Below are 24,679 nucleotides of genomic sequence, written 5' to 3'. Positions count from 1 at the left end.
TTAAACTCAACAATTTTACAGCAGAAATAAACATATTTACAGCCCAGTACAGAAAATAGTTTTGGTCTCTATTGATAGTTGGATAATTGGGCGGTGTGGTGGTGCAGTAACTAGCATTGTTGCTTCTCTGTTGTGAGCATAGAAGGCCACAGGTTTGAATCCCCTAGTCATGGTCACCCCAGTCTAAAACCAAACATGTTAGCTTAACTGGTGACTCTAAATTGGTGTGAATGTGTGTGTAAATGATTGGCACTGCAATATACTGATGACCTGTCCAGGGTGTAGCCCATCTCCAGCAAGTCAGCTATTTAAGATTTTTTTTCCAGTTTGAAGGTAGGGGTATATCCCTTTTGACAGGCAGAAGCTGCCTTCAGGGTCTCAAATCTGAATCTGAGAAGCCGAACTGGACATAACCCTAACCCTGTTGGTGAACTGTAGAGAACTTTTAATGGAGCTATGTAGAAAAAAATGGCTTACTTTGCATTAATTGCACTCAGGACCAGGAATTTTAGAACTTTAATAAGCCCACTATGACGTCATGTGCCCTCTCAACTTTCATACTGGTGCTTCAGGCAGAACGGACTCGCTGCACTCAAGGAAAGCAATTGCCGAGTCTTTCTCAGAGTTTTCTCAAGAAAGTCTCACATCAGTTTCAAGATGTTGCAAGATGATCCCTCTCTGTAATCTCTGACCTCTTGCTCATACACGCCTGTCTTCAGTCCAGCCACGAAATGCCAAGTTACAAAAAACGTGTGCAGCAGGCCAAAACTCTGTTTGTTAGCGTAACAACAGCAAGCATAAATGGGGCACTAGTCTGTTATTTAGCACCAACTAGTAGGTATGTGTGTCTGCTTGACACACACAAAGTCCACAAATGCAAAACTATTGCAGTCGACTGACATCTAAGTATGGCTCCAAAAACATCAACACAGCAGTGGCAAAATGGGAAGTTCTGAAACCAATATTTTATGTACAGAAAATCCTTTACATTCAAGAGATCAAATGTACTCAACTGTCCTGCAGTAAATGGTTCAGTCACGAAAAGTTTCCTTATCTGGATTCCAGTAAAAGCAGGTTCTGTTACAAGCACTATTCAGCAGACCAATAGCAACACCTGCAATACTTCTGTAAAACTGCGTTATGACTCTCAAAGTTTTCTGTATGCAAAGTATGTTTTGGTGAATAATTACTGATCCAACTGTCAGAGTCCGTCTCTCAGTGTCAAATCCTCAGAGGAAGGCTCCCAAGGATCCGTCAGGGGAGGAAATAGACCTTAAAGCACACAACACCCATGAATCACACACATCACAATATCCACACTCAGCACTTTTAGTCCCCTGGAAAAAACAAACAAACAAATGAGAGCTCCTCTGGGAGAATGATGAATAACTTTAACGGCATCGTACATTATTTTTGTCAGACTTCCAAATATTACAAGCACAGACAAAAGTGTTGGAACTAAATTCTGTTTACTCTGGGGACAAGGAAAATATTTTTTGTGCGTTAAAAACCTGCATAGTTCAGATCTTTTGTTACACAATGACTGATCTGAACAGCACTTTCACATGCGCAGGTGAACCGAGGCACATCTAAGAGAATTCACTTGTGCTTATCTGAGCAGTCCTGCAGGAGACAGTTGTTCTGCATCTGTCCATGCCGCCTTTAGAGATGAGGGAAGCTGAGGGAATCAGAGAGGATCGTTTAACTGGCAAAGCTGCTTCTTTTCTAACAATGATGTGAAACAGTTCTGAGCCATTGCGCTTGCAAAAAAGAAATAGGATTAAGTTGTCAGTTACCACCAACGTTTTCCATCATGGCAGGATGATGAAATGTCTCCTCTGAATGAGAATATTAATTTCTTTATTTTCTGCCTCATGTTCGAAGACGGTTTAGTGAAATTCATTTTCACTCATCAGATGTAATCAGAGAGAAAGGTCTGGTCAAGGGCAAGAGTTGAATATTCACTGCAAGCACGTGTTCTTGCACACACACCGCGTCTGACGTGAATAATTGATCGTTAGTGTCGTAGGCCCAGACTCAAACAACAGATGTGTTTGCAAAAACAGTCGCACTTTACACTATGACACAGAGAAGCAGTCCCTCAGGGCCATGAGAACAAAGCCTAACAGAACGAAGTCTAACAAGTGCTGCCTACTGTGTTTAGCCCTTTACATCGAGCGTGTTGCTAAAAAACTACATAAAATTCCCAATTTCTCAGATGGAAACTTGTACACGCCGAAAGATCTGCGGGGGGGGGGCAACAAATTCATCCACAAGAAGTGATGATGAGCTGCTCTGGATTTTTCTAAAGAAGAAAGAAGAAACTGAGATTCTGAATTCATCCAATTCTCACAAGAAGGTTTGATCCAGCAGTAGAGGCTGAATCACGACTGCTTTCGTACATATTTCAGGATGTGAGCGAGGGCAGTTTCAGCTGTCATCGGCAGAGTTGGGAGCACATCAGAGGAGGCAGATAAATCACTTCAGAGAGCCGATTGACCCACAGCAGCGTCTAAGTGTGTGTCTGAGGTAAAACAGCATGGCTTTACTATTTCCATATCTTTGTAAAATTCAGTACCAGGTTGCGTTTTGAGCTACAAGCGCACTTGTTGCCAAATGCAGTTGCCTGATTAGTCAAATCTGTTTATTTGACAAAAAAAATAATCTAAAGAATTTCGCTTAATCTGAAAAAATAAATGCCACAAATATGTCCTGCAAAATTACACGGTTGGCATGAACAGCTACAGAAGTCAGAAAACTGCTGCTTTGTATGTAATGTTACTTAATCATAATAGACAGGTTGCATTTTTCCTTAAATGGTGCCAATTTGCAAATATAGGGCATAGTTGTCTTGTTTTTTTGCTTTGATTACCCTGTTCTTGAGAGTAAAAACATCATTATTTAGCAAATTGAATTGACTTTAAGAATAAAACATCATGGAACAGCAAGTGTAATGTACACTTAATGTACATAGGTTTACAACTATCAGTGAGAAATAAGGTGTCAGAGCCACAAATTTGGAGAAACTGAAGCTAGACTAAGCACCTGTGAGACCACAAGACATGTCAACCCCCATTCAAACCGCACTCTATCTCTCATGAATCTGTCAGCAAGAAGAGATGGATGCAGCAGCACTCGAAGGACCAATCCAATGGCAGCGCTGGTTTAACTTCAGGAGTATGCACAGGGATCATGGATGAGCAGGTCTCTTAGCTTATTTAAACTATTCTTCAGCAAATGCAGCAGCTCTAACCTCTTTATCTGATCATGTTTCTCCCTGCTGCCCTCAGCAAACACTTCAGTGCCTTCTGCGATGTGTGGTGCAAAAACACAGCTTAAATCTCTCTGTGGTGTGATGTAGATTTACAGGAATTTGCTCCCAAATTTCAGGAGAATTCATATTTATGACGCTGAGGTAAAGTAGAACAAAGTGATACATCAAATGGAACATAATGCTGGGCTGGCCGGTTCTAAACCCAGGAGCCTAAATTAGCTGAATAAAATATCATGCAGTGACACCATCTTCTGTCTGACGCACAAATACTGCAACTTACCGTGAGGGAAAATAGGTCACAGTACAAGAGTGAATTTCCCATTAATGAACACGACTCAAAGTAACTTTTTAAACTGCACATTCATGATTGAATTAGTTACGTTTGAAGCTTATACATTAAAGCACATCCCTACTGTGAGGAAAGAGAATTAAAATAAAAGCAGGATTTAACCGTTTCATGTACTTGAGGCTTGTTATCGGCCGCATTTTGTTTTGCCTCCTCCGTGGAAGTCTGTGTGATCACAGCCTCACAACAAGAGCAACACAAATATTGTTATTATTACTTCCTGAGTGCGCCCATTTTTTCTGTGCGGCTCTACATGGGACTAAAGCATGTGTTTTCTTTTTGTGCCGTCACAGGCCCACTAATGAGTCACCGAAGTGCAGTGATTGATAGACAGCACAATTCATTAGGTGCCTTAAAACATCAGTGAGAGATAGAAAATGTAAGAAAGCAACGCGAGTAAAGTGGCTTAATTACCGCAATCACCATCAATAATACGAATGTATATATGCAGACATCACTCAGTATATCCCCAATGCAATGAAAAATCAATCTCAAGAGTGGGAAAAAAAATCCCATCAATTCTGATTTAAATATTCGGCAAAGCTGCTCATTAGCATATCACACAGAGATGAGAAGGTGTAACTACAATTTCACTGCAGAGGAGGATCCATCTTCAGCACAACGCAGCTGATTCACTGAGGTAAGTCTTTATCTCCCAGGCCACACACCTCATCGGCAGTTCGGTAAAAACCTAAAATCCTACAGCCATGCAACAAACTAGAAAAAGGACTTCCCCAAACAAATAGTATTATATTAATAAAGGAGAACAAATAGCAAACACTCTGGTGTGTCTGGGATCAGCCTTCGAGGAGCTTGGTCATTCAGAGGAGCTCAGCCGCTACTCCTACACATCAGAAGGAGCACTCAAAGAAATGATTCTTCACCCTCAATAAACATGATAATAATATAATGATAATTTTGATTAAAGACTGCAACTGAAATATATGAAAACAAAGGTTTGCTAATTCAAATAGTTCATTATTAAGGAAAACGTGTCTGCTATAAACTGAATGTATACCAGTCATTCCAGTAAATGTAACATTTTATGCTGTTTTTATGTAACAAAATTAAATGGAAAAGTTACTTGAAATAAAATTAAAGTCAGCATTTTAGACATAAATGTTTTTTGACTGAGCCAACTGAGGGGACCCAGGGTCCTCCTAGGTTTTGGGCATGTCCCATCTCGGAGGAGGCCCGTGCACATCCAGGACTGGAGAGATTAGACCTGTGAGACGGCCTAGGAAATGCCAAAGTCTCCTTAAACCCCCGTTAGTGACAGGAAATGGATGGATGGACGGATGAATCAAATACCAAACTGAAAACATCCAGCTCTCGGTGTTAACACACTGCAGAGACACTTTTGGAAGCTTTAACAGCTTTGGGTCTTCTTCTCTGTGTGGATATCACACTTTCAAATACAGCACTGCAGTTTGTCACTGGCACCTTTGCACAGGCTGTGAACAGGCATCATGAAGTCATTCCACAGATTTTAAAGCATCGCTCGAGTAGTGCCACGCGAGGCTTTTCACACACTTGTAGTGAAGCTACTCTACTCAGAATTTAAGAGTTTTTTTAATCATCACGCCACTCCAAAGTTTTTGGCACAGTGAAGCAGAAAAACTTTCATATCTAACAAATAATTTGGCTCTTCATGGTCCTATTGTACTACCATCGTGCTTCAGATGACAGATATGATTTCCTCTGTGCCCAGTTTCTGCTAAATATAGCACTTTTATGACTTTTTTTTTAGTTCACCTATTGTTGAGCCAGATCCAACAGTTGCTTTCCTCATGCTTTTCAGTCTTTTGCTGTTTTTCCATTCTCCGGGCTACTGCCATGTGCCTTTTATCAAGAGTGGCTGCTTTCTACTGTTTCTTCCACACAGACTAAATTTCGCAAGTGTTACCCTGGTACATTAACTTCTGGCACATTCTCTCACTGCATCTCAAGAGGGAACATATTTCTGTCAGTTTTCTCTTTAGGGTCTTGGTCTCCTTGTCTGCTTATTTCCCTTCTTATTTTGGGGCTGAGCACATCTCTGTTTTTAATTTCCCAACCTAGACTGCTGGTACTCACCAAGCAAGAACTGTCCAAGACACCTGTTTCCACTACTAGCTGTTACACAGCTACACTACAAAAGGTGGGAATTTGGTATTTTTGCTCAATAAGACTTCTGTAGATGTTTTCTATCATTTCATAACTTTAACCCACCAACCTCAGAGGGCATATACTTCTTAAACTGCTTAAAAATGAATTCCACATGGTGTTTCCTGCAACAGCCAGAGTATAAAGCACAAAAGATGACAGACCACATGACTGAGAACCATGATTGTCTTCTCAACATCGTTAGGGCTTCATTATCCCTTCAATCATGTTTCAAAAGGCACAACTTTTACTCTAAAGGCGAACGTTCTCCGTTTCCTTTCATCCATCCAACCATCCATTTTTTACTATTTATCTGGGTTCAGGTCATGGGGGCATCAGTCTGAGCAGAGAAGCCCAGACTGTCTAACGGGCGTCTATAAAGCACCCCTCTTCGGGTGTTAATAAACAAAATTAATTTAAATAAAAGCAAACAATTTGTAGGTAAATGCTAAATACAATCTGCACATTAAACCAATAAAAATGTAACTCATGTTTAAAAGACTTTAAATTTTTCCTGCAAGTTTTAAACCAGTTCAGCGTCATCTGCCTAGAGCTAGTGGAGCAGAGTGTAAACAACAGTAGGTGCAGGAATTTTGCAGGAAAAAAAAGGCAAGCTGGCCAGTCATTCACAGCATGCCTCCTTATTGATCACAAGACTGCACCACAGTATAGCACTGCACTGTGCTGAGCCCCTTATTTTGATACTGTGAGAGGTAGTGACCTAAGCATCCCCAGGGATCAATTCAAAACCCTTGCCACAAAAACAGCCAATTAGCGAGCGTGCTTCACTGCCTCTCAGATGCATTCCAAGGGTCTCTTTTTTCCATCCACAAAATGAGTCAGTTTCCTTCGCTCCAAGGAAAGTCAAGACCATGAAAACAAACACATTATACAGTATGAGGAATTATGCTTAAAGCAAGTGAGCTTATCACACGCCGACTCAGTTAGTTTGTTTTTGCTGTGTCTGTGGATCTTTGCTCATACGCGTCATTATGTGATGACTCCCCATCATTTTTCTGGCTCCCAATGGGCCTTTGGGGGGTTACTACAGATGTAAGAACAACTGGTCAACATACAGCAAAAGTAACGTTATTTCGCTGGAATCTGTGCATTTTTGACTATTTGAGTAAACCCGATGTGTATTACGGTCGAATACATCAAAACATGATGAATAAAACTGAATCTTTAACTCCTAAACTCAAAACGTTTCTTTAAAAAAGGTTTAGTTGCAGCCAAGATTCAAAATTTTTTATGTGACTTTAGCATTTAAATGTAAATATTTTAATACAGCTTAATGCTGAATCCCTAGAGAAAGATGTGCACTACAGGAGTCAGACTCCGACGTGACTAAATGATAAACTGTCAGTAGGGTACTCTCGGCTACACGACGCTAATGTTTTAGCCTGTCTGGGTGCCTTGGAAGTAAAATTAGGCAGGCTCCATGGTTACTAATACATTCCTCTGGCAACCAGAGATGGTACAAGGACATGCCAGGCGTACACTCACTCCCTTTCCCCCCATACCTTTTAACACGCCTCCTTTTGTTTCCTTCACTTATGAGTTTGTGTACATCCATCCATCCAAATCTGTTTGATGCTTCCCAGCAGATTTTTTTAGACTGTAAATAAAAGCTGACTGGGTTAGAGGTTAGGGCAGTGTGTGTGTGTGTGTACACTGGTGGAGGATTTCTACAGCCCAGCATTAGAAACAACAGTAGGACAGAGGAAAATAATAGAGCCACAAAGCACCGAGGAAACATGACTCCCTCGCCCTGAGCTCAACATCAATTCTGCGCACAGCCTTGTCAGCGCCAACATTATTCAAAACAGCAAGAGCAAATGTTAATGAGTTCTTATTTGCATATTTATTTTTTTCTTTGTTGAAATGTCACTGATTATTATGTACTATGATGATAAATGCATCTGCTCACGCAGCCTGATGTGTAATTAGCCATTAGGTGGAATGAATAGATCAATTAAAGGCAAGGGACCAGGATTAAGGGAAATCAAACTGGGAAGAATGCAAGAAGGAGGAACAAAATAACACACTTGGCTCAGGGGGGGAGAAAAAACTATACTGCTTTTAGATGAGGCAAAAAATCCAGAAGGGGTTACTAATCAAGAGAAGGTGTCTAAATCAGCGAGATCAAAGATATTCCTCGTTTTATTGCGCTTTTTTTTTTTACCCCTTAAGTATGACTTTGAAAATCAGGAGCAGCTAGCTTCTGCCCTTCGCTCCAGCTAACCAGTTTATTTTCCCCCTAAAATCCATCTCTCTGTATGAGAGGAGAGATGGGGATTTCCTGATTGTATTTATCCCCTCTCCCAGGATAATCAGGTGCCGTGGCTCGGTCTATTTGAATTTCTTCTAACTCGGTAAAAGGGAAAAAAGGGGGGGTGTGGAGGTGGACAGGGGAAAATGTTTTCGCTTGGCCTTTGCCTTTTTCCAAGCCCAACTATTCTCCTGCCAGTGCTTGTTATTCACAAATGAGGAAAAAAATGCATTACTGCGGACCAGATGGGAACATTCCACATGACCAAACCAATCAATCACCTTGGTGGGACGCAGGTGTGACACAGCCGTGCAGCAACACACCATTTCACAGTCTATCAGGCACAAACACATGGTCACCAATCAATGGCACCCTGAGGACCCATGAGGAGGGGTGCTTCTCCGCAGCCTCACTGGTTCATAGCTGATGACTTCATAATCACACATCCATTCTCTCAGAGGAGAAAGGCAATGAGCTCCCTAATAACGTCTCCCACCATGTGAACACCAACACTGTAATGGATGCTGCTGTAGCGGGGACACTAACATGCTCCCCTGCATCTCGCATTCACGTGTGAGCTCAGCGCCATCATCTCTGTGAGGATGAGACAGAGCGCTGTCTGGGGAAACAAGAGCACATTTAACAAGCTGAAGAAATGTCCCCCAGCCGGCTATTAGAATCAAGTCAGTGTGTTGCATCAAAGTACAAGATTATGTTTGGTCTTAGATGCCAAACAACTGTTGAACAGCAAAACAACAGAGAGAGCTGGAGAGAGGTGAAGGACAAGGAAGGATACACACATGGGTTAGGAATGCTGATCCAGCTCCAAGCACTGTGGGAATATTTCCTTACGCAGATATACCCCTAAACCCCCCGAAAAGTCTTCAGAACAAAAGCCTCCACTAAATAAAACACCAAAAAAAAAAGCCTGAAGGGGATAAATCTTTTGATGAGTACTCTGTGTGGATGGCACTGCACGAGGGCATAAATTGTAGTCACCATTTAAAAGAGGTTTGTTGATTTTCAAGTTGGAATTTTGTTGGTTTGTTTTGTTTTGTTTTTTACCTTCCCACCCCCGTTTTCATGGCAGTAAAGAGAAAAAAAAGTCTCACAGAGCCATGCTTCGCTCTACACTTCCCACACTTCACACTCTCGGGGCTGTGCCAGCGCAGGAGAAAATGTCAGGCATTGTCAAGTGGGAGTAAAGGCGAAACAAATGTTTGCATTTTATTATCCAATTACAGTCCACTGCAGTCCAACAAGACGGGAGTGTAACATTATCTAGTGTTTTGTTTGCCAGCACTCCCAGCATGGACGCAGGACGCCTGGGCAAGCAGTTGTGACCGTGGAAAAAAATGGAGGCGGGAGTTAGAGGAGGGGTGGGCAAGAGAATTAACGAGCTACTGCCGGCCAGGCTTTCTGTGCCTCGTCTCGACAAGGACCCAACTTCTGAGGTGGTGGCCAATCGGTTTCCCTCCAATCGGCTATTGGAGGGAAACTACAAAGTTCACTCAAAACCTGACCTGTCCGTGTTGAAGAAATTGATGTGCGGGAACCAGGGGTCAATTTCATGCATTCTCCAGTTTAGCTGGTAGAGTTAGCAAAAAAGAAGATCTAAGGATGAATTTGTCACCCATCTGTGCCCAACCTGGGTTCAAATACTGCTACCAAAGGGAATTTTATCAAAACTGGTCCAGACGTTTACGTGATGAATGCAAGAACAGCTCTACTGTTTTCAAGCTCTAATCTTTAGAGCTTGAAAACACGTTAGTCCGGAGTTACCTACCAAAGCTCTCAAGACATAGTTTCTTTGTTTTTGTTTTTTTCATGTGTTCTTTATTTGTGATGACCAACATTTTTTATTAAATGTGCTACAGTGTGCGACAGGTGTGTACAGCAGCACGTGCTGACAGGTTAGATTATGAGCATGGGGATATTAATTTCAACTGGCCTCCACTGACAACAACAGGAGCTTAGCCCGAATGATCGAAAGACAACATCTGTAAATATCACCAGTACTAAAGTCAAAGGTGATGTTGTATAACATTTCAAAACTAAATAACACATATAAGGATCATGTGAAAAGTTTGCCTAACAATCTCATTTAACTCGTTGTACATCAAAGCTACAGACATATAACATTGCTATCAACAACGCAATGTGAAGCAATAAAGTCAGCAGACTTAAAGTGTTCCTCTAACATCATTTCTTCTGAATGAATCATTTCCCTTTTAGTGTTGTGCTTGTATTAAATAATCCCCCAACATTCCTCTTGGCATCAGCTGCAGGCAGAAAGAGACGAAAGCAACGAGAGAACGGGGGGAGGGGAGAGCGATGTGGGATATACGAGGAAACAAGTACAATGAGGAAGGATTTGGATTAATAAAAACTTCTTTTATGGGAAAGTTTTAACACAGAATTTGACTCTTTTGTTGTGCAAACATCTGCAAACACATGTGTGCAATTAAGTATCTTATAGCCTCGACCTTGCAATTTCAGCATGATTAAGTATTACAAAAATGAACTAAAGTGACTGAAAGCAGCAACATTAAGACACCTTTCCACTGCTGATAAATATAACTTTGGCACTCTAACCCCTGCAGCTGTCTCTCAGAGACTTATTATGTCATCATACCTTAGCTATACCACAACTCTTCTATCCTCTATGGAGAGACGGCCCTCGAGGCCTACTCAGACTACAGCTGATCCTCTGCAGCTGGTCAGCCTCACCAGTCACATGCTGGGGGCCGGGGCCTAAGGAAGCAAGGCAGGACGGCGCGGGGTAGGGCCGAGAGAAGCGAGGAGGCGGGGTGGGCTGGGATGCGTGGGGAGATGTGGGCGGCACGGGTAAGGAGGAACAGGATTTGGACCCTTTCAGCTCGTCTTCAGCTTTTCATGCTCCACTGACCGCAGTAATAGATAAGCACACCCTGCAGCTCTGCATAATGACCGGCTACAGCCACTAAACTGTACTACACACATCCCCTCGTTTTCCCTTCTCTCGTCTCTGCTTCATCACACACACACACACAGTCTATCTATGCCACATCACTTTTGATAAAGCAATACGTGTAAAACAATATTTGAGTCCATATTTTCTGCTCTTATTGTGAAAGCTTGTAGTAAACAGTGTCTGTGTGTATGTGAGAGAGTCTGGGTATGAAGAGGGAAAAGGGAGCAGCACTGGCAGCACCTGTGACCCAAACTGCACTGCAAACCGAGTGCACACCTGAACAGCACCTGGCCACAATCACAGCCTGGGTATGAGGAGGGTCTCCTGTGGGACGGCGCATTAGCACATGACACCTGCCCCAGTAAAAACACACTGGGGATGCCAGTGTGAAGTGGGATTTGACACTTCAGGGAAAGCCTTGAGGAACAATTAGACATGAAAAGGCAAAAGTCTGGAAGGGATGAATTCTTTCTCAGTGCGAAACACTAATCAGTGCAAAAAAGAAAACACTGTTGTGTCTTCTTTGTACTTTAAAAATACAATCAAAATGTTAAGTTCGACTGGTTACAAAGAAACAATATCACAAATTTTGCTACTAGCTAACATTACTTCTGTTTTACCAGCAGCATGCTGTTCCCATGTAAAATCTCTAAAGGGTCATTTCATATACAATCATGTAAAAATAAAATAAGCTGACACCTGCAGAATCACCTTTTTTTTTTTAAATTATCACAGACATGCTAATTTTCTAAAATGTTTGAAGTTAGCAAACTACAATAATATGTTGTGTTGGTTTTAAAATTTTGAGCTTTTCCCTTTTTTCTTCCAACATATTTGAACCCTTTTTGAACCCATTTTTTCAATCTTTAACTTCTTAAGCACAGGATATATCCACATTAAATTTCCAGGGCTGAAAAACACATTTAAGCTCCATTACAAACTGCAAGCAAACCAATTCCACCCACTCGAAGTGTCACAATCTAGAGCCAAAATTTTATTTTCATCCAGCATCTTTTTTCTTCTTTTTTTCCCCAACCGACTTCAAGCATCTATCATGGGGCAGATCACAGTTTCGACAGCAAAACTGCACCAATTTAATATCTAAGATCTGGAGTAACAGAACCGAGCACCGGTAAACTGGATATTTGATCTATTATTATTTATTCATTATTGTAGGGTCCTTACCTTTCAATATAAAGCGCCTTGAGGTGACTGCTGTCAAGATTTGGCGCTATATAAATAAAACTGAACTGAATCTGCTGTGTCACATTGAAAAGTGGAAAACTTTAAAGGTTTATAATATCACGTGGGAAAAGTGGCTGTTGAAATCAAGTCATATCATATAAAATCTCCTTTTTTATCTATATTTATCATCAGGCTCATCCTTCAGCTCTGATTTTCTCTGTGTTACAGTTTTCTAATATCCTCATATTTTGATAGAAGCCTTCAGTGCTTGACTGAAAATGAAAGTTTTTTTCTGATAGTGTTACGAGCTCTTGCTCTGTGGGTTTATACTGTCATCCTGCTTCTATCGGAGGCGATTTGTAATCTCGGAATTTAATGCTTGTCTTTTTCATCTACACCGATCAGGCACAACATTATGACCACTGACGGGTGATGAGAATAACATCAAGTATCTCTTCATCATGGCACCTGTTAGTAGGTGGGACATTTTCAACATTTTCTCCTCAGAGTTGATGAGCTAGAAGGATGAAATATGTCCAAGCGTAAGGATTTAAGTGACTTTGGCAAGGGCCAAATTATGATGACTAAACGACTGGGTCCTCTACAAAACTGCAGTGGTCACTATCTAAAAGTGATCCAAGGAAGAAATGGTGCTGAACCAGCAATCGAGCATCTGTGGGATGTGCTGGACAAGCAAGTCCGATCCATGGAGGACCCACCACAAACCTTACAGGACTTAAAGGATCTGTGGCTAACATCTTGGTGCAGATACCACAGCCAGCCTGTAGGGGTGTAGTGGACTCCGTGCCTCGACAGGTTGGGGCTGTTTTGGCAGCAGAAGTGGGGACCAACACAATATTCTGCACGTGGTCATAATGTTATGCCGGATCAGTGTATATTTCTATCATGAAGGACCTACCAACTTTACGAAGCCTGGGCAGAAATCTTCATTGTTACCATGTAGAACTTGTATCAGTACTCATGGGATGATCCTGTACTGAACTGCATCTAACAACGAGCTTCCACTGAATAGAACAAAAATAAAGAGCTACCATGAAAGCAACAAGAAGCTGTCAAACAATCATTTTAGAAGTTATAGTCTTCAAAAAAAATGTTAGCTAGCACTTAAATCCATCACACTAAAAGAAAGCTACTTTCGGCTGCTGCCTTGTTCACAACTGTTACCACAGCAGGTACCTCCCTTCTCTTTGAAGTGGCAGAGGTCATCTACTGATTGGAAGGTGGAAGATGGTTAGATTCCTGGCTGCTTCAGTCTGCATGCTAAAAGTATCTTTGTTGTATCCATCAGCGTGTGAATGTTAGATAGAAAGCACAACAAACAACTATGCATTTTTACAAATATTAAATACAAAAATATGTGAAGTCCTATAAGTTTACAGCAGGATGAAACAAAAGAGGAGAGCAATAACTGCCAGGTCATCATGTGAAAGTCACGTGTGTGCAGACCGGCAGGACGGAGCACGCGGCCTTATGCATGCGGCTTTATGCATGCGTCGATGACAGTATTAAGCTGATTAATTGTCATGCAGGGCTAAAGCCGTATGAGTAATATACATGAAGCACACCAGAGAAACGTGAGTGGAGAAACTACAACTCAGCAGTTGTGATATCACGCCTCGGACACATGGCCGGAGAGAACTGATGCTAAAGCGGTCCACAGATTCACAGCGAGATCCCACATAAAGCCCAGCTCACAATAAACACGGGCATGCCTTTGGCACTTCGTTTTGAAATGAATGCTTCAGTATATGTGGGTGTTGGTGTGTGGAGAGTAAAATCAAAATAAACACATAGAAATCCAGACGATTTTTATTTGACCTTGTTCGTATTGACAAACTTGCAACTACAACTGTGATTCTTTTATGTTTCCCACTCTCCAATCACAGGCCGTGCCTTTAAATCCAATCCACCCTGAATGGAAAAAAGACCTTAAAGCACAAGAAAGAGAAAGACTGTTGTGAATTAACATAGCTTGTAATTTTAGCCTGAAAAGCATTAAATAAATAAAAGAACAATAGGGAGGCCTGGAGTATTTTTATTATTCCTTTGAAGTCCCTATAATACATTTCCCCTACGTTATTTTTAAACTGACAAATGACAGCTGTGAATAGCTTCAGTTCTGTCCTACTAATTTTGTGACTTTAAAGCTATTTATCTAAAGTTGCCACACTTAATGAAAAACAGCATTAGTCCATTGAGTAAATAACAGCAAAAAGGCAAACACTAAGCAGTGCAGACTCGAAACACAAAGAAAAATAAAGGGGCAGAGTGCAGCTCTTTCAGTTTTAGCTCATCGCCTCTGGTAATTGCCCAGAATTGCTTGAAATCAGCCTCCCCTACTGACTTTCCCATATTGAGCTTACATCACAAGGAAAAAAAAATCTCTGCTGGTAATTAGACGAAACCATTCCTTGTCAGGGCTGTGAACTGTTGGCAATCCATGTGGCTAAACATTTAGAAAGAGCAAATGAGAACCGGCCATCCACTGCAGGGCGAGCAGAAGACCTGAAGTGAAGTGCCACAATGAAAGAAACATAAATGAATAAAGGTGAAGACTCCCTCACACACTCTTCTAAGCTGCTTTTCCTCTGACAAAAAGCTAAAATGCAGCGTCTCTTTACTGTTTACAGACTGAGAATTGTTTTCAATCCAGAGACGATTCTGAAATTAATCGTCGCACTAAGAAATCGATTTAGGGGGCGCTAGCGAGCCAGCAATGGAGTAGGACGTGTTTCTGAAGGCTCCCGCTAACAGAGTTTCAGAAATAGTTTTTTTTCAACCTACAAAGTCTCATTTTATGTCACAGGGGAAGCTAACAGTTTTATATACTATATTAAAGCTTCACTCGAGACAAAATGGCATCGAACCTAAGGAAATACAAGTACACCGGAGGAACTGCGGCTAGGCCCGGCGCATCCTCGGGCGAGAATACCAATGGTGGCCCAAGGGCGGCGCCCGGCTCAGCGACCACTGAGGAACGGGCTCAGCAGAGCGATGGGCGCTTTGTGGACACTGATGCCCTGAAATTAGAGCTTCTTCAATCCATTAAAGATGATATCAGCGTGGTGTTAAAAGAAGAACTCAGGAATGCACTGAAAGAAGATTTTGATAACATTAGGGCTGACGTGCAAGAAGTGAGAAATGAGATTGCTAACAATACGGCGGCAGCGCGCGCTGAAATGGATGGAGTTAAGGCCACGGTGAAAGAAGTAGAGGACGGGCTGTCAATGTGGAGCGATGAGGTGGTCACCTTGCAATCTACGGTGAAGACTTTGAGGAAGGAGCTATCTGACCTGAAAGATAAATGTGATGACATGGAAGGCAGGATGCGGAGATCCAATATCCGTATCATGGGGGTCCCGGAGGGCCCGGATTCGAGCTCCACCACGGCCGTATCCGCGCTACTACGTGAAGCGCTGGGTATGGATAAAGATGTTATTGTCGACCGCTCACACAGGAGTCTGGCCCCGAGAAGGCCGGGTGGTAACCCGCGGGCCATCATAGCCAAGCTTCATTACTACCAGGACTGTGTGGAAATTCTACGCCGTGCCAGGACCCAAGCTCCGCTGAGGTTCAATGGACAACCGATTGCAATATTCCCGGATTTTACGACCTCTGTGGCCCGAGCTCGGGCTGCTTTTACAGAAGTCCGGAAACTTCTCCGTGAGCAGGAAGGTATCCGTTTTGGGATCAGGTTCCCAGCGCGACTTTGTATCACGCACAACGGGGAGGAGAAAGAATTTCTGGATGCGGCGAAGGCAATGGAATATGTTAAAGAACATATTATCAACGTTTGAGGAGGCTGCGCCTGTCGCTCTATGTGGGAGCGCCAGTGCTACGGTTGGTTGTCTCAGTTACGGCTGAGTGTACATGACTGTTTGTTGTAGCGTTCGCACGGTGATGAAAAGCTTGAAGAGACACTTCTTGTTCAGACATTTAAACTTATTTCATAAACACATTTTGGTTCATTTTATTTCATGGCAATACCATTGGGTTTAGAAAAGTTCTATACTTTGTTTGGATGTCGATATATGTATGTGTATATATATATATTTTTTCTTTTTCTTTTTCTATTTTATTGACTATTTTTCTTTGTAGGATATGTTATGTCAAGCGGCCAGCGGGAGCCTAAGAGTCTGGCTTATAGTAACCCAAACAAGCACTAGGCTATATGTGTGGATCTGTTTGCAGGGGGTTTGGCAGTCACCATGTTCGATCTGGTGTAATTGCTCATTGTGTTCTTGGTTTGGGCTTCAGCCAGATATGTTTATTTTACTTATCAATGTGTTTTTTGTTTTTCCCTTTTTTTTTCTTTTTTTTTTTTTTCCTTCTTCTTCCTCCCCTCTCTTTCCTCTTCTATGCCTGTTGTGCATCTGGAGCTTTCATATTTTACTATTTGAGCAGGGATGAGAACAGCGCGATCATTTAGTGATCGGGTGGTAAATTTTGTAAGCTGGAATGTAAAATCACTCAACCATCCAGTCAAGCGGAAAAAGGTTATTACTCATTTACAACGACTTAGAACGGATATAGCATTTCTCCAGGAAACGCATCTGCGTACCTCTGATCATCTTCGAATCAAGTCTGGATGGGTAGGCCAGATATATCACTCTAAATTTAATTCTAAAGCTCGGGGGACAGCAATATTGATAAGCAAAACTTTACCATTTATAGCCACAACTGTAGATGAAGACCCTGCAGGCCGTTTTGTTGTAGTTGTAGGACATTTATATGGTTTCCCCTTGATTTTAGCGAATGTCTATGCCCCTAACTGGGACGATCATAGTTTTTTCACTAATGTCTTTGCACGGCTTCCCAACATGGCAACGCATAATATTATTCTTGGTGGGGACCTAAATTGCTCATTATCTGCTATGGACCGCAGCTCGCACAAATGCACGCCTATTTCAAAATCAGCACGTGTTATACAGCGTTTTCTTCATAACTACGGGTTAGCTGATGTATGGAGATTTCGTAACCCAACTTCAAGTCAATATTCTTTTTTTTCTAATGTCCATAAAACATATACTCGTATAGATTATTTCTTTCTGGACAAAAAACTCCTCCCTTTGGTGACAGACTGTGATTACAAGGCCATGGTGATTTCAGATCATTCACCTGTTGTTCTTTCACTGCGTATTCCCAATGCCTACTCCAATTATCGGCCATGGAGGTTCAACCCAGTATTGTTAGCAGACGAAGAGTTTGTTAATTATATTAGGTCTCAAATAGATTTCTTTCTTGCCATCAATCAAACTCCAGAGATGTCACCATCAACTGTTTGGGAATCTCTAAAAGCATATCTGAGAGGCCAGATAATCTCATTCTGTGCGAACAAAAGGAAGAGGGATACTGAGCAACTCTCTCTATTGGCTGACGAAATTACTAAACTAGACGCTGTATATAGCCATTCCCCTGACCCGGTATTATATAAACGTAGGCTGAAATTACAAACTGAATATAATCTTCTATCTACAAAACAGGCTGAGTATCTAATTTCGAAGTTGCGTAGCTACTCGTATGAGCATGGAGAAAAAACAGGCAAGCTGCTAGCTCATCAGCTACGACAAAGAACAGCTAATCAAGCTATCCCTGAGATCCGGAATGACCAGGGAATAAGATGCACGGATAACCAAGGTATAAATAATAGTTTTTTTAGATACTATCAGACTTTATACAGCTCCCCCCCGGCTAAGGATGACCTGGCTCTAGAAAATTTCTTTGAGAAACTTGATATCCCTTCCTTAGGAGAAGATGCGGCCACCAGTTTGGAGGAGCCCATTTCTGATGCTGAAATTGAAATGGCCATACGGAGTATGCAGTCTGGAAAATCACCTGGCCCCGACGGGTATCCTTCCGATTTTTTTAAGAAGTTTTCTAACCAATTGAATCCATTGTTAAAATCGACTTTTGAAGAATCTTTCCTCTCACAATCCTTGCCTCCAACAATGCGTCAGGCAGTGATCTCCCTAATTCTAAAAAAGGATAAGGATCATTTAGATTGTGGCTCATACCGTCCAATATCTCTGCTGAACACCGACACCAAAATCCTTGCTAAAGTGTTGGCCCGCCGTTTAGAGAAACATCTGCCCTCCATTATCTCACCTGATCAGACAGGCTTTATCAAAAACAGGTACTCGTTTTTTAATATTAGACGTTTATTAAATATAATCTATAGCCACGTCAAAGGTACTGTATTGGAAACTGTTATTTCACTTGATGCTGAGAAAGCGTTTGATCGGGTGAGATGGGACTTTCTTTTCCATACGCTTGAAAAATTTGGCCTCGGGAGTAATTTTGTATCCTGGATAAAAGTATTGTACTGTGACCCTGTAGCGGCCATTCGGACCAACAATAGTCTGTCCCCCTTTTTTCAGCTTCAGCGTGGCACACGACAGGGGTGCCCTTTGTCACCTCTCCTTTTTGCCATCGCAATTGAACCGCTAGCTATTGCTCTAAGACACTGTGTTGAGGTTGAGGGAATACGTCGTGGGGATATCGAGCATAAAGTCTCTCTTTATGCCGACGACATGCTCTTGTTTATTTCCAACCCTTCAAATAGCCTCCCTAAACTTTTAGATGTACTTAAGGAATTCGGGACAATTTCCGGATATAAGGTGAATTTCGGGAAAAGTGAGGCAATGCCTTTAGGTACAATAACCGGGGAACTTTCGTCTATTTTAGCACCTTTCAAGCTCAGCTATAACAAGTTCAAATACTTGGGCATTTGGATTACGCAGAATCATAGAGACTTGTATAAAACTAATTATCTTCCTTTATTGTCTAAACTAAAGGAGGATTTTGGAAAGTGGGAGTCCTTGCCTCTTTCGCTGGGTGGTAGATTAAATATCATTAAGATGACTATATTCCCTAAATTTCTATATCTTTTTCAGTGTCTTCCAATTTTTTTAACCAAGTCTTTTTTTAATAATCTAAATAGTCAAATCTCCTCCTTCATTTGGAACAAAAAACCACCTAGGCTGAAACAGAGTGTATTACAAAGACCGCGGAGCGCAGGAGGCTTGGCACTCCCAAATTTTCTGTTTTATTACTGGGCAGCTAATATAAGAGCATTATTGTACTGGATGAAAGACCATGATAATTTATCATCATCATGGGTAACACTGGAGCGGCTATCGGTGAGTCAATCCTCCCTGGTGTCTTTGCTGTGTGCCAGATTACCTCTGGCGAGACCGATCTCCAGCTTCACCACGAATCCTCTTGTTGTCCACTCACTGAAGTTATGGTATCAGCTCAGACGGCACTTTAAACAGACTGAACTCTCTCTTAATGCACCACCGCATAGACATTGCATGTTCTCCCCATCCTTGACGGACGAGGCATTTAACATATGGACAAAGCTGGGAATAACGTCAATGGCTGCTCTTTTCACGGACAATATCTTTTCCTCATTCGAACAGCTGGTGAACAAGTTCAAGATCCCTCAGTCACACTTTTTCAGGTATCTACAACTCAGGAATTTTGTTGCTTCTAATACTGACTGCTTTCCGTCCTGTCCACCACCATCCCTTTTGGATGATATTTTTGATTTTAAGCCAAATGCTAAGCGGGTTATAAGTGATGTTTATGAGCTGTTGAGTAATTTTAGGCTGTCCACATTGCAATCACTTAGGGAACGATGGGGAAGTGATCTTGGCCAACGGATTACAGATGAGACTTGGCACAAGATAATCAATAGCATTTCTTCATCATCTATTTGCCTTAAACATGTGGTGATTCAGTTCAAAGTCGTTCACCGTCTCCATTGGTCTAAAACTAGACTGAGCAAAATCAAGGATGGGTTTGACCCCACATGTGACCGGTGCAAACGAGAGCCTGCTTCCCTATTTCACATGTTCTGGGCGTGTCCAAAACTGGGTAGCTTTTGGAAAAGCATATTTGAAACCATATCCAACATATTTGGTGTTCCAATTGCACCCTGCCCGTTTATAGCTATTTTTGGAGTGACGCCTTGTGATGCCAGTCTTTCCAAATCACACTCTGATCTTCTGGCCTTCTGCACTCTTTTGGCCCGTAGAATGATATTATTGAAATGGAAAGAGCCACTTCCACCTGTATATGGGCAATGGGTTAAGGATGTCATGTACTATACTCAGCTGGAAAAGATCCGCTACACTGTAAAAGGTTCGGTTCGGCGGTTCTATGACACATGGCAACCTTTTCTTACTTACTTTGAAAGATTAAGTCCGGATACTATTGCTTAATGTGCGTGTGAGTGGGGTTTTTTTTTTTTGTTTTGTTTTTTCTCTTGCTGTTGTTCATTTATTTTATTATTTACTTTGTATCTGTAACTTTATTTTATTTTATGTTATTTTGTCTCTCCTTTCCTCTCTGGCTGGGTTTTAGTTACACTGTTCTGGGGGGGTGGGGGCACAACTGTCTGTTAATTTTGCCATAATTGTTGTTGGAAGCAATTCTTTGTTCAATAAAAAGACCTTGATCAAAAAAAAAAAGAAATCGATTTAAATCCTAGGATTGCCAAATGTTGCTAGCTCTGATACTATTACTTATGCAACAAAGTACGAAAATCTAATCCATGCTAACAGAGCTTTCACGGAATCAGTTTTCCAATCACAGCAATTAATCATTAAGTAAATAGTCCATGCATCTACGTGACTGCCAATAATTCCTATCAGATCACACGATGTGCTATGAATGCTCTGACTAAGTCTGTCCAAGTGTAGCCTGTGTACTTAATACATGTTATGAGTGGCTGAGTCACACAGACTCACATGGCTGAGGCTCTACACATGAACAATGTGGCTGCCACCTGTCGGGCAGTACGACGTGGATGGCGTGACGGCGAGTAAGAGGATTTTAGCATGAGTGAAGCCCGTAGTCTGCCCTAACTCGAACCCGGCCCCCCCTTTAGGACAGCAGCATCACATGATCATTAGGCACTCAGAGGCTCCCCAGCGCTAAACCAAAATGCCCGTTCTTCAACTTCAATCATTCCCGATTAGGCGGGAAAAAACCCTGTGATTTGGAAAAAAAGTTTGCTAAATTTCTGTTTTAAAATGAATGATAAAAATAACAGAACAAACCACTTCCTGCATCTATATGTTACCCATAATAACTTACAGCCTCACCTCTCTCCTGCCCTGTTAAGAACATGGAACCTATGCCTTCTCGAAATGAAACTTAACGGAAAAAAATATACAGATTACTGAGAGTTACATGATTCTGAAACACTGAAAACACTGATAGATTATGTTGTACAACCCTGCAGTAATAATGAACAGTAATAACAGGAACAGTTATGTATGTGTTGTGGCTTGTAGGAGTAGTTTACAGGTGCAGAGGTCTACTGTGCATTTGCAGTGTGCAGTTTTCTTGTGCAGATTTTTTCTTCCTAATGCAGGAAGTATAAATGTTGCAAAACTGAAAAGAGAATTTGGTTAATAAAATACTTTTAGTTTCTGAATCCCAATATCATCATGCTCTAGAAACTACACATTCAAGCACTTTCTCTAGATTTAATCTTAACCACATGCAAATTCTAATATAAAAATTTCAAACACTGTATATTCATTGTCTGTCTCGCTTATCTTCTGATGCACACAATTACTTTTATTCCCGAGTTTGGTTGGCAGATGTCAGAAACAGTAGCAGCTTATTTCGCACAGGCTGTGGATTTTACAGAAATGTGAGCAGTGTGCACTTTTGCTTACAGTAAAAAAGAAAGTGCTCTATTAGAGCTAAAAAGCACTATATGAGTGCATACGGTTAATTGTAGTGATCTTTAAATAAATACAAATTAAATCTTTAGCTTTTATCCAAGTAGCAGTATGACTTCCCAATTAATGGGCAACAGGAAAGCAGATGGGGGCATAGGACATGAAAGATATTTTAGTTGGTATTTTTGCCAAGGGAAATTTCCAAGCAGCTTTTCTCATACAAGCCTGGTTTAGATCTACTGTGTTGATAAACTAGACTAAACAAGTCCATGTAAACATGGAAATGTAATTAAGAGTTATGGACTGGGAGCTTCCGATTAGGAACAATACACTGACTGAGAGGCAGGAAATATGAAGCGGTCCTCAGGGCCCTAACACACCACAGCTACTGCTGACCAGCTCTGGGTCGTTTTCAGATGTCTGCAGCCATTCACTGGGCACAGTTTGTCTGACGGTACAGCAACGGTTTCACTGACTGAAACTCAAAATGACAAATTAATGGTAGAGGACTTGACTTGAGACAAATTACCTCTTCAGATCCTCTACCAAATTAGTTTCCAAGTTTATTCTCCACGTTTCACATTGGCAATGATTGGTATTCAGATTACAGACTAATCAATGTGATCTTAACCCAACAGCAGGCCACAGCCAGGCTCCACCATCAGCCAGCAGGCCACAGCCAGGCTCCACCATCAGCCAGTAGGCCACAGCCAGGCTCCACCATCAGCCAGCAGGCCACATCCAGCAGACCCAGCCAGGCTCCACCATCAGCCAGCAGGCCACAGCCAGGCTCCACCATCAGCCAGCAGGCCACAGCCAGGCTCCACCATCAGCCAGCAGGCCTAGCCAGGCGCCATCATCAGAAATTCCGCTTCCGGGTCCCTCGTGGTGGCCGCCTCGTGCTCTCGCTTCAGTATGCCACCCAAGAAAGGCCCAACACCAGAGGAGGTTGAGGACATTAAAACCTCCCTCGGAGCGCTGTGCGGAGACGTGGCCGCAGTCAGGGCACAGCAGGAGCTGCTTCTGGGGCTTCTGGAGGAGGTAAAACAGCTACGCCTCCAAAATGCCGAGAAGGACAGATGGATCATGGATCTCGAGCGGCGGGTGGATGAGCTGGAGCAGTACACCCGTACGAACGACGTGGTCATCAGCGGTATTAAAATCAAGCCGCGCTCGTGGCCGGGAACGTCGGGGAGCCCAGCGACGAGGAGACCCGCTCGGTAGAGCAACAGGTGGCGTCCTTCCTCCAAAGCAAGGGGATAGAGATGGACCTGGAGCACATAGAAGCATGTCACTCACTGCCCAGGAGGAGTGACAGACTGCCGGCCATCATTATGAGATTTGTCAATCGGAAGAACAAGGTCGCACTGCTGAAACAAGGACACAAACTGAAAGGCACGGACGTTTTCATTAATGAGCATCTGACACGAAAAAACGCAGACATCGCGAGGAAGGCAAGGCAACTGAAGAAGAACGGTAAAATACAACATACATGGGTAACAAACTGTAAGATTTTCATTAAGCTAAACGGGACACCAGAAGAGGCAAAAGTACTGATAGTGAGGAACATGGAGGATCTGGACAAGTATAACTGACACCAATGTATCAATTACACCAGGAAATGACATGGACACGTTGAAATTAGTTCTTCAACAGAAAGTAATTGATCTAGATTGTGAATATAAGGAGCATAATATAATAGATCCAGAAATAGATTCTGAAAGTAACTTTCTCTCTTCTTTTGTTAAAAATTGTAATTATTTCACTCAGGAACAATATGAAAAAGAAATTAACCTAGACGGGAAGCTCTCATTAATTCACTTTAACAGCAGAAGTATGTACTCTAATTTTGATTTCATTAAGGACTATTTGCAACAATTTTCTCGCCCCTTTAGTATTATAGCCATCACTGAAACTTGGTTCAATGTCGATAAAGGAATAGATTTTTGTTTGAATGGATATGATTTAAAATACATGAATAGATTAAATAAGGCGGGCGGCGGGGTTGCTATATATGTTCATAACTCTATAAAATATAATGTTGTAACAACTATGTCTATGGCTATTGATGGAATTTTGGAATGTTTGACTATTGAGATTATGAATGAAAAAAAGAGAAATGTTATAATAAGTTGCATATATCGGACACCCAGTTCAAGTATTGACACTTTTAATGAATGGATAGAAAAAACGTTTGCTTCGGTGAACCAAAAATTACTATTTATCTGTGGTGATTTTAACATTGATTTGCTAAATCCAACAAGGTTAAAAGCCATTGATGACTTTACTGACACAATGTACAGCTTATCACTATATCCAACAATAACAAAGCCAAGCAGAATAACTTCACATAGCGCCACTATTATTGACAACATTTTTACTAATGTCATGGATTTCCAAATTAATAGTGGTCTGCTTGTCTGTGATATAACTGACCACTTACCAGTTTTTACTTTGTGTGACTGTGATTTAAAAAAAATAGATACCAAGATCATGATAGCAAAGTGAACAATAAATGAAGAAGCAATTCATGCCTTCAATTTCGATTTAGCACAACAAGATTGGAGTTCGGTGTATGAAGAGTCAGATGTGGACAAGGCTTATGATAATTTTCTAGATATTTTTACTATGTGGTACAATAAACATTGTCCTGTAAACGAACACATGACAAAGAAAAAAAAGATAAAAAGTCCTTGGCTCACAAAAGGAATCATTAATGCTTGCAAAAAGAAAAACAATCTGTATAAACAGTTTATCAAAGTAAAAACAAAAGAAGTGGAACAAA

At 41.6% G+C, this 24,679-nt stretch overlaps 1 protein-coding gene across 5 annotated transcripts in view; it reads right to left on the bottom strand.

The window, feature by feature from the left end:
• The window catches only part of tcf12 (transcription factor 12), a 96,383-nt gene that overhangs the window by 42,290 nt on the left and 29,414 nt on the right, over nucleotides 1-24,679 (bottom strand). The window lies entirely within an intron of this gene.

The sequence above is a fragment of the Rhamphochromis longiceps genome, linkage group LG1 (genome assembly GCF_057381845.1).
Source record: "Rhamphochromis longiceps isolate RC_006_pf linkage group LG1, R_longiceps_female_GT1.1, whole genome shotgun sequence".
In the NCBI taxonomy this organism is placed as follows: Eukaryota; Metazoa; Chordata; class Actinopteri; order Cichliformes; family Cichlidae; genus Rhamphochromis; species Rhamphochromis longiceps.
The sequence above is the reverse complement of the archived record's forward strand: the minus strand, read 5'-3'. Positions and strand labels throughout refer to the sequence as shown.